Source organism: Primulina eburnea, chromosome 6 (genome assembly GCF_022965805.1).
Source record: "Primulina eburnea isolate SZY01 chromosome 6, ASM2296580v1, whole genome shotgun sequence".
In the NCBI taxonomy this organism is placed as follows: Eukaryota; Viridiplantae; Streptophyta; class Magnoliopsida; order Lamiales; family Gesneriaceae; genus Primulina; species Primulina eburnea.
This window is the reverse complement of record NC_133106.1, coordinates 163601-172655: the sequence shown is the minus strand read 5'-3', so window position 1 is coordinate 172655 and position 9055 is coordinate 163601.

Here is a 9055-nt window from a genome sequence, read left to right as displayed (position 1 = left end):
GACTCAGAAGACAAATCCAGTAGCAATGGTGGCATCTTTCACAATTGATAGGTTGAAGCCATCAGATGCTCAACAGTCTACTCAGGCTATTCCTTTGAAAGCTATTCCAGCTGATGTTTCAGCTAAAGCTCAGTTACCTCTTGGTGATAAGAAGAAGGAATAATCAAAAGCTTCAGCTTCTTTGATCCAAATCCATCAACCTACAATCCTTTGTTAGAGTAGGTGCCCGTCGAGCCAAGTGTTGGTCGAGTGTTCACAATGAAACTCTATGTATAAGCAATCTTTGTTTTAATAATATTTGAAATTATTATTTTGGAAAATCTTTATCTGTATACCCATGCTAGTTGCATAGATAAAGCCCTTGAATATACAAATAGTAGAAAGAATATGAGATGCTCATATGATGAGTATCATGAAACTCATATTTGGAATACTGTATATTCTAAACGGTTCCTAGTCGATTCAGCCGCCACTAAGAAGGATATAGGCCGCTCGAGTTCGAGACTAGTATCTGCGATGTGAGTACCATGTTTCATTGGTAGGGGACATTGTGATGTCCGAACATGCAGATAGGTGCTCCTTGTAGAGTGCACTGAACAACCCTCCATAAAAGGCCTTTCCAAGTGGTTCTCACTTATCGAGAGGAAAAGTCCTGGTTTATGGTTGTACACCATTAGTCCTTATGACCCGGACAACATTGAGACTCTATGTGCTAGCATTACACTTTGACTTGTTTACCGACTCTTAAGGGGTCATCAGGTGGCAAGGTTGGGTGTTTTGTCGAAACATATAGGAGTCGATGCATTGTAGTCGGGGATTCACCGCTTACCTTCGGGTATGGATATCCTAAATCTCTGATCAGATTATGGTGGTAATTATTAAAGGGGTTTCATAGATTACACCATCGATGCAACTACGACATGACACATAGTATCGATTCATTGACAACTCTCGATAAACCAATGGTTGTCGAATCGATCGGGATATTTGAGTTGAAGGGACCGTACTGTACGCTAACCATAATTGAATGGTTCTTGCAGGCACTATCATTTGATACCTAGGGAATCATGTAAGCGATGCTGCTAGGCGTTTAACATGATTGGTTGGGTACTATCAGACTTGAGTTCTGACATTCTTGTTATCAAGGAGTTGATAAGTAAGAATGGAGCAATTGGGGTATGCTCATATAAGGACATGTTTAGTCCGAATCACATGGAGATGTGAACCCACGGCTAGTTGTATCAATGAACCATTGAGGGCCACACAAGTACTAGCTTTCTAGATCCCGTTGAGAAGTAAAAATAGTTCAATGTGTTGAACGGCTTATAAAGGAGTTTATAAGCGTAAGGAAAATTAGAAGTATGACTTCTATAAAGGAGAAATTAGTTCAATGTGTTGAACGGATTATAAATGAGTTTATAAGTGTAAAGAAAATTAGAAGTATGACTTCTATGAGAGAAACGTAAATTTTAATTTATGAAAGTGTTCCTAAATTAAAATTTGGCCAAGTAAATAATGTATTTGAAAATTGTGATTTTCATAGACATTATCATGGACTAAATTAAATTAATTCAAGTGTTGAATTAATTAAACACTAGTGGACCTAGTAGAGTCCAAATAATTAAATTAATTCAAGTGTTGGATTAATTAAATATCATTGGGCCTTCTAGAGCCCAATTGGAAATAATTATTTAACTAGTGAGCTTGAGTAAAATCAAGTAAGGATTCATTGGGCTCAAATGTGTTTGAGACAATTTAAATAAAAGTCCATGGGCCCTTGTAAATTGTTACAAGCCCACATGCAAAGCATACTTGGGAGTTGAAGAGGTGGAGATTACTTTTGAATAAAAAATTGCATGGCATGCAACTTTTTGGCTTTTGCTTTTTGCAACACCAAGACAAGAAAATTAATTCATTCTCCTCCCTCCCCATGATGCAAGGGCCAAAACTTCACTAGCAATTCTCTCCCAAATTTTTCTCTCCACTTTGTTCTTCAAGTTGTTGAATAACAAAACCCTTCTCAAAGAAAAATGCCCTACATTTTCTAGTGCAAGTGTAAGGTGGATCTTTTAAGTTGGTGGTGGGCTTGATTTTGAAGAAAGGAGTCCAAGGAGAGCTTGTAGATTTCTTCATGGCATTCAAGAGCTTTGTTGTTTAACAACAAAGTTGGAGCCATCATCAACCTCAAGAGGTTGATAGGTAACGAAATTCTAAACACATTATGAATGTCATTTTTGTGTTTTATTGTATTTGCTACACACTATCCTCATGGTGGCCGAAAATTCTTGTCAAAAATTCGATTTTTTAAACTTCCGTTGCGCTTCCGGTCACCGTAACCGATCCCCTTTCAAGTGGTATCCGAGCTATGGTTACGATTTTGTGTAGCAATTACAAGATATTATGTTGAGATCGATTTCTAACCGCATGAGGTGAAGTTTTGCAACGATTCAAGGCCGGATTTGGGGCGGCTTTTGGGCAGCAAGTTGCTTCCCATTTCGGGCAGCTTGGGCTGCCCGAGGGGCTGCCCGAAACGGGCAGCAAGGGCAGCCCAAGGGGCTGCCTGAACAGCCCCCCTATTTTTAATTAAAAAAATTTTTTTTTTGCATGTTGGCCGGAATCCGGCGACGGCGATGACGACTAGGGTTTCCAAAAGTGTTTTGGATTATCAAAGTGTCATGGGCCTTGAGTTGTTGGGTCATTGGATGGCTAACATATTTGTGAATTTTAAATGGACCAAAATGTTTTTGGTGAAAAATAAGTTTTTGGGCCCTTAAGTTTAAAATTACAAAAGTTGCAAACATTTTCTCATGAAATAAATATTTTAAGTTGGACTTTAAATATTTATAGTAAATGGTGATTTACAAGAAATTCGGTTATAAATAAATTAATTTGAAAGTAGACAAAGGTGTTTGTATACTTTGTTAATTTAGTTTATAATCGTGGCGGTTAGTGATTGAATCAAGATATATAATATTGGATCAATTAATTATTGTGATAATTAATTGATGGTGTATGATATGTGATATTGTGCATGAAGGATGATCAAAAGCCCAAGCCCAATTTGCTAGGTGTATGCTAGGATATTTTGTGTTGAATGATTGTAATAATTATCAATTTATAAAGTGGGATTGGTTTATGGCCCGTTCCCACCCCATGAGATGTATCCCTATTTGCCATGGATATTTATTTGTAAATATAGTATAGTGGATGATCAAGATTGGAAGATGGTGGCCATGATGATCATCCTTGTTTGTTTACTGTTTATAATATATGCATGATATGTTATAAATAATGAGTATGTGCGTTATTATTATGATAATAACAAAGTTGCATGAATCCGGCAAACATACGATCAAACATGGCGAGCTTTTAAAATAAAATTAATGATGAGACCTTTCAAAATTAAAAAACCCTCATTTTGAATAAGATTCAAAATTAATATCAAGTCCGAAAAGGGAATTATAAATTTGTTTATAATTTCCTTGTCTTCCATCGACAATGGGTGCATGATGAACGCTACCCGTACTCGGGGCTCGGCTCATATTATTGGGGGAGCTTTGGGTGCCGGAAAGTTGTGACATCCATTGACATGGTGATGTGAACTACGTGGAACTCCCAAGATTTCGGCTCATATTATTGGGGGAACTCATGGCGACCGTCCATTAAGGTTCAACATCGATGGGTAAGGCTTGACACGTGAAGATGAACGACGTCATATTATTGGGTCCTAATCAAACGTGAGACAAAAGTTTACGTAGAGGGTTGCATGGCGATGCAATTGGAAACTACCTTTTAGGAATTGTGATTGGCTGATATTATTCGGGATCATAATTCGCTAATTGGACCTTACGTACCTACTGAGGAAAGGAGTTTCCCGTTTTCACTAGAGGGTAATGAAAGATGTCAAAACAGTGGGAGAAAATATTTATGAAGTAAAAGTCCAAACTTCATATCTTACTAAATATTTTAAAATAGTCATCAACATTTATCTGTTTTTACTTTTCAATACAAATTGACAATGTCTTCGATTCGCAATCCAATATCCGTAATATTCGACAATCACATATTAACTGGACCTAATTACCTCACTTGGCTAAGAAACCTAAAAATCGTCTTGAATTCGGAAAGGGTAGCATATACACTGACTGAGTCGCCCCCTGTTGAGGCTCCGACTGACTGCACTCCTGAGGAATTGCAGGCTTACAAGGAATGGTGTGACCATGACTTGATAGCCAGGTGTTATATGCCGACTTCTATGAATGATGAGCTGCAGAGGCGTTTTGAGGATGCAAAGAGTGCTGCTGACATTCATTTGCATCTCAAGGAGCTCTTTGGTGAGCAAACACGGCCTCTTGGCATGCTACCGTCAAGGAGCTGATCACTATGCGCATGCGAGATGCGGCCTCGGTCCATGAGCATGGCCTGAAGATGATTGGGCTCGTGGACAAGCTCGTTGGCATGGATATGATCTTGCCTTCGGAGTTGACCACCGACGTGTTGCTGTTATCGCTGCCTAGCTCATTTGATCCTTTTGTGGTGAACTTCAACATGAAAAAGCTAGAGCCGACCCTTGAGGAGTTGGTGAATATGCTTGTTACGTTTGAATCAATCATCAAGAAAGAGAAGTTGGTTCTTTATGTGGGTTCTTCATCTGGTACGAAGATTGATCCACATGGGAATGGAAAGAAGCGTTCTTTCCAACGTCCCAAGAAGAACGTGCCCTTGATGAGGCAATCTCCGAATCCCATTGAGGCAGCCAGACCAGTTAAGGCTGACAAGACTGATGATGTATGTCATCACTGCAAGAAGCCTGGACATTGGAGGCGAAATTGCAAGGAATATATGGCCCAGAAGAGTTCTGGAAACAGTATGTTCTAAATAGAAGTAAACATTTCAATTAACTCTACTTCTTGGGTATTAGATACCGGTTATGGCTCACATCTCTGTAATATGTTGCAGGTGATAGGAAGAAGTAGGAGACTAAGGGAAGGTAAGACCTTCTTGAGGATAGGCAATGGAGCAAGAGTTGCTGCCAAGACCTTAATAAATGTTTACTTATTGTTGAACAATGATTTTAAGTTGATTTTTTTTTAAGAGATGTTTTGTTTGTACCTTTTTGGTGAAAAACATTTTTTCCATTTCTATTGTGATAAAGATGGATATTCTTGTCTATTTAGCAAAGGTGTTTGCAACATTTACAAGAATGAATGTTTAATTGGTACTTGAGAACTTGAAAATGATCTCTATAACTTAAAATGAAAAGATATTCCACTATATGTCCATTCAAAGGCATACACCATATGAAATTGGATAGGTAAGCCTCCTAATTATTCTTATCTTAGAATATGGGGGTGCCCTGCTTATGTGAAGCAGGTAGTGGGAGATAAATTGGATAGTCGATCCATTTTATGTTACTTTGTGGGATATCCAAAGAATTCGGTTGGATACTACTTCTATCATCCCCAAGAAACAAATGTGTTTGTTTCTAGGAATGCAACCTTTTTGGAAAAGGAATTTCTATTAGATAGAAAAGGCGAGATGATAGAACTCGAAGAGGTTCGAGAGACACCCACAATTGTAGAACCCACACCCGAAGAGCCAAGAGAGGAGATACAAGCTCCTAGAAGATCCGAGAGAGTCTCGAGACCACCTATGAGGTATGGTCTGCTTCTTGAAGAGGGCCATGATGAGCCTAACCATGGATGTGATCCAAGGACCTTCAAAGTAGCGTTATCTAATGCCGATTCATCCAAGTGGCTTGAAGCAATGAAATCTGAGATGAATTCCATGCATTTGAACCAAGTGTGGAATCTCGTGGATCCACCTGAGGAAATTGTTCCCATAGGGTGTAAATGGATTTACAAGAGGAAACTTGGGGCGGATGGGAAGGTATTGACCTTCAAGGCGCGATTGGTGGCAAAAAGGTATACTCAAAGACAAGGAGTTGACTTTGAGGAAACCTTTTCACCAGTTGCAATGTTCAAGTCTATAAGAATATTGCTAGCCATAGCTGCATGGTATGACTATGAGATATGGCAGATGGATGTCAAGACATCCTTTCTTAATGGGGATATTAAGGAAGAGATTTACATGTCTCAAACCTGGAGGGTTTACATCTATCGGAAGTGAGCATATGGTATGCAAACTTCAAAGATCTATTTATGGTCTAAAGCAGGCATCTAGGAGTTGGAACCTCAGATTCGACAGTACAATCAAATAGTTTGGTTTTGATAAGAATCCTGAGGAACCCTGTGTGTATAAGAAGGTCAGTGGGAGTGTTGTGACATTCCTGGTGTTTTATGTTGATGACATTCTAATCATTTGGAATGATGTAGGAATGTTGCAATCAACTAAAATATGGTTAGCAAGTAAGTTCTCGATATAGGACTTGGGTGAAGCATCTTTTGTATTGGGAATACAGATCTATAGAGATAGATCAAGAAGATTGCTTGGTCTCACCTAGTCCACATACATTGATACCATCGTGAAGCGGTTCTCGATGGATGAGTCCAAGAGAGGACATCTACCAATGTGTCATGGCGTGTCCCTATCCAAGTATGTCTTTCTAGACTGATGCAGAGATAGCGGCGATGACAAAGCATTCCTTATGCATCTGCGATTGGTAGCATCATGTATGGGATGATATCTACACGTCCTGACGTGGCTTTCGCACTAAGTGTAGTGAGTAGATATCAATCGAACCCTAGTCTTCCACACTGGAAAGCTGTGAAAGACATCCTCAAGTAGTTGAGAAGGACCAATAAATTGTTCTTGGTCTATGGGGTGGAGAACTGAAATTGGAAGGCTATACCGACTCTAGCTTCCAAAGCGATATCGATGACTCGAATTCAACCTCTGGGTTTGTATTCATGCTCAATGGTGCTGCTGTCTCTTGGAAGAGTTCCAAGCAAGACAATACTGCGGATTCCAGCACAGAGGCCGAATACATTGCTGCATCAGATGCAGCAAGGGAGGTTGTTTGGATAAGGAATTTCGTCTAAGAGTTGGACGTCATTCCTAATGGAGTTGCTCCTCACCCGGTGTTGTGTGCCAACACGGGAGCTTTAGCTCAAGCAAAGGAGCCAAGGTCTCATCAGGAGTCCAAACATGTATTGAAAAAGTACCACATCCTCGGAGAGATTGTGGAAAGAGGAAGAAGTGTCTTTTGACATAGTCGGCTCCGCAGATAATGTTATTGATCCACTAGCTAAGTCTTTACCTGGACCATTATTCGAGATGCATCGCGAATCAATGTGTTTGAAGCATATGGGTAGTTGGCTCTAGCGCAAGTGGGAGATTGTTAGAGTAGGTGCCCGTCGAGTCAAGTGTTGGCCGAGTGTTCACAATGAAACTCTATGTATAAGCAATCTTTGTTTTAATAATATTTGAAATTATTATTTTGGCAAATCTTTATCTGTATACCCATTCTAGTTGCATAGATAAAGCCCTTGAATATACAAATAATAGAAAGAATATGAGATGCTCATATGATGAGTATCATGAAACTCATATTTGGAATACTGTATATTCTAAACGGTTCCTAGTCGATTCAGCCGCCACTAAGAAGGATATAGGCCGCTCGAGTTCGAGACTAGTATCTGCGATGTGAGTACCATGTTTCATTGGTAGGGGACATTGTGATATCCGAACATGCAGATAGGTGCTCCTTGTAGAGTGCACTGAACAACCCTCCATAAAAAGACTTTCCAAGTGGTTCTCACTTATCGAGTGGAAAAGTCCTGGTTTATGGTTGTACACCATTAGTCCTTATGACCCGGACAAAATTGAGACTCTATGTGCTAGCATTACACTTTGACTTGTTTACCGACTCTTAAGGGGTCATCAGGTGGCAAGGTTGGGTGTTTTGTCGAAACATATAGGAGTCGATGCATTGTAGTCGGGGATTCACCGCTTACCTTCGGGTATGGATATCCTAAATCTCTGATCAGATTATGGTGGTAATTATTAAAGGGGTTTCATAGATTACACCATCGATGCAACTACGACATGACACATAGTATCGATTCATTGACAACTCTCGATAAACCAATGGTTGTCGAATCGATCGGGATATTTGAGTTGAAGGGACCGTACTGTACGCTAACCATAATTGAATGGTTCTTGCAGGCACTATCATTTGATACCTAGGGAATCATGTAAGCGATGCTGCTAGGCGTTTAACATGAATTGTTGGGTACTATCAGACTTGAGTTCTGACATTCTTGTTATCAAGGAGTTGATAAGTAAGAATGGAGCAATTAGGGTATGCTCATATAAGGACATGTTTAGTCCGAATCACATGGAGATGTGAACCCACGGCTAGTTGTATCAATGAACCATTGAGGCCTACACAACTACTAGCTTTCTAGATCCCGTTGAGAAGTAAAAATAGTTCAATGTGTTGAACGGCTTATAAAGGAGTTTATAAGCGTAAGGAAAATTAGAAGTATGACTTCTATAAAGAAGAAATTAGTTCAATGTGTTGAACGGCTTATAAATGAGTTTATAAGTGTAAAGAAAATTAGAAGTATGACTTCTATGAGAGAAATGTAAATTTTAATTTATGAAAGTGTTCCTAAATTAAAATTTGGCCAAGTAAATAATGTATTTGAAAATTGTGATTTTCATAGACATTATCATGGACTAAATTAAATTAATTCAAGTGTTGAATTAATTAAACACTAGTGGGCCTAGTAGAGTCCAAATAATTAAATTAATTCAAGTGTTGGATTAATTAAATATCATTGGGCCTTGTAGAGCCCAATTGAAAATAATTATTTAACTAGTGAGCTTGAGTAAAATCAAGTAAGGATTCATTGGGCTCAAATGTGTTTGAGACAATTTAAATAAAAGTCCATGGGCCCTTGTAAATTGTTACAAGCCCACATGCAAAGCATACTTGGGAGGTGAAGAGGTGGAGATTACTTTTGAATAAAAAATTGCATGGCATGCAACTTTTTGGCTTTTGATTTTTGCAACACCAAGACAAGAAAATTAATTCATTCTCCTCCCTCCCCATGATGAAAGGGCCAAAACTTCACTAGCAATTCTCTCC